The sequence below is a fragment of the Hibiscus syriacus genome, unplaced genomic scaffold, assembly GCF_006381635.1.
Source record: "Hibiscus syriacus cultivar Baekdansim isolate YM2019G1 unplaced genomic scaffold, ASM638163v2 tig00002511_pilon, whole genome shotgun sequence".
NCBI lineage: Eukaryota > Viridiplantae > Streptophyta > Magnoliopsida > Malvales > Malvaceae > Hibiscus > Hibiscus syriacus.
In genome coordinates, this window is record NW_024061932.1 from 5,977,006 (window position 1) to 5,979,918 (window position 2,913).

Sequence of the window (2,913 nt, forward strand, 5' to 3'; positions counted from 1 at the left end):
TTTGAAGACCCTGAGTACCGATAATACTTTTAGGTGTTGACTTTTGTATATAGACTGTCGACACTGTTTTTTGCTCGAGCGGAGAAAGACTAATATCGACTCAGAGGTTTTCTTTTTGAAAAACGTTTCAAAATGTGAGAAGTCGCCACCAATCATTTAAGGTGCGATTGGAACACCATAAAAATTGAGTGGTTTTAATAAAACGCTTTATTTTAATCAAAATATCGAGTTTTTGAGTCTGCAAAAATCTAAATATCAGGTTCAGGAGTCAGTTATGCGTGGGGAAGGATTAGCACCCCCACAAGCGTCCAAAAATTGGTTCCTAGTTGATTACCCTAAATTTAAAATAAAAAATTTTGAGTTTGATCTTTATTTAATTTAAAAATCATTACGGATGCAAAGTTGAAAAGGGTATTCGCTTATTGAGACCGATAACATTCGCTCCCAAGCGTAAATGTGGGAGATCAGCTATTGTGCCTAATAACCGAATATTGCCTCGTTTTTAGAAATCATGATGTGGTTTTGAAAAGATGTCGATTTATTTTGAGAATCACCAGTAGTCGCCCCTGAGCATATTTGCGGGACATATACCATTAATTCCCTAATTAGTGAACATTGCGTTAGATTTATAAATAAAATGCAATCAGACAAAATTTATTTATCCTAATTAAACTAAAAGTAAATTAAGGATTTTTTCTAACTTAAGGTGTCAAATTATGAAAGTTAAAGGACTTAAAGACACAAACCTAGATGTGTAGGTTATAATATTAATCATATTTGATTTTAATCAATTATTGAATCGAATAATCGAGATGGTCCTTCGAGCATTTAGGCGAGGGCCAAATTGAATATTCACTAAAAGTTTAGGGACTAGATATTATCAAAGTCTAAATATAGGGACTAAACTTTAAAAAGTTAAATTTAAAGATTAGAATCTAAAGCGAAGAGGATCAATATAGAAGTATACAAGAAGAAATTGTTATACTATATATAGAGTCGACATGAAATAATGAAATGCATAATATATATATACACACACCTACATATTTATAAAATAAACTAACTTGCAAAATATGTTTATTCTTTCTATACTAGTGCGTAAAACATATAGGCACTCCAAAACATATAAACAAAGGCTATATATGTAAATTAAGATTCATGATGCTATGTAATAAATGTATATATACACATACACATTGCTTACAAATTGATATTTAATACGAAAAATAATATATATGTATATAGAAATTATGACATGAAATATATGTAATAATATAAGGAAAAAGTATACATGTCAAGAAATAAAGTGGAGGATTAAAACATAAGAAATAATTCAATAAGAAACAATTCAATGAAAATAAGCATGAATCAAGCAATTTCAAATGAAAACTAAATTAGAGAATAATCAAGTCAAATGAATTTCATGGCCAAATTTAAGAGAATAAAATTTAGATTAAATCCATATAAAAAAAGAATTACATTCAAATTATACTTAATCTTTATCAAAATGGGAAACAAACAAAATAGGAATAATAAAAGAAATAAAAACAAATAAAGTGGACAAACGAAAAAGTCAAACTAAATTAAGGAAACTAGATTATTGAAAAGGTTAGCTAATAAGTTAAATTAATACAGAAATTTAAAAAAATTACACAATTAGTACAGCAAATCAAATTTAAAATAAAAACAAAATAAAAACACATAAAATAAACACAACAAATGACCTAAATGAATTAAAACAAAACTAACATATATTATTTTGAAATAAATAAATAACCCAATATACAAAACGCACCTAAACCCGAGGTACCAAAAGCAACATTTTCTCTTTTATTTTCAACTTAACACATTCAGGAATAAAAAAGGGTAAATAGCACAATTGGGGACTACATGTTCGTATTAATCTGAAAACGTCACAATCTAGTGATCAATTTATGAAACACGATAAAAATAGGGGGTCCTGAAAGAGAATAAACCAAATAGTTAATATTTAAAACATAAAAATGGGAAATAACACAATGAGGACATCAATTTCGGGACTTAACAAAATGAACGGGAGATTAGGGACTATTTTGTAAAAAAAATGCTAATAGTTTGAGGGCGTGAGAATGGTTTTACCATTTTTCTTGATATCATCAAATATAATTTATTTTTACCTTCACTTTCCCCTTTTATTTCTCACTCTTTCTCCTATTTCTCTCCCCTCTCTCTAAAGCTTCCCCCGAAGCCGGCGATTAGCGCCGCCATCGACCGTCGCATCGATCATTATCTCCATCAGCGGCGACCGTTTGGGCCCAAACTTCACGGGTACGCTCGCCTCGACGTCAGGATCTTGAATCGGGCCACAGTTTTGCGAGATCTGGCGTCTAAGCCACGAAAATGACCGACAATATCTCAGCTTTTGGTGCCCTGATCTACTCCGATAGTTGTTGGATCGAGGTGATTCTATAGTATGTGGTTTGTCGACCTCCCTTATCTCTTCAGACCGTTCGGATCTGCGAACGAAGGCCTCTGCCACCGACGAAGGCTCCGGCTGAATGGTAACTCCTTTATTATCTCCTCATTCCTTTTTTTTGCTTTGTTTGGCTTGATTTTCATATCAAAATTGAAATAAAAAAATGGTTTTAGGTTAGTTTAAAAAAAACTTAACAATAATGGCTGCTGAAAAAATTCTTTTATTGTTTTCCCCCTTTTTCCTTTTTACAATACTTTGTTTGGGTTTTAATACCAATTTTACATAAATGGAATGATTGAATTTTTTCTATTCGCTCTTTTTTCCTACAGGTTACGTGGGGTGTGAGTTTGGGTTTACTTGTTGCATGAGTCTTTAATATGGCAGGGAGTAGAGGAGAGTTGGCAGCTGTGGTGGCTAGGGACTGGCAGATTAGATTGGGGAAAGGGGTAGCGGTTCGG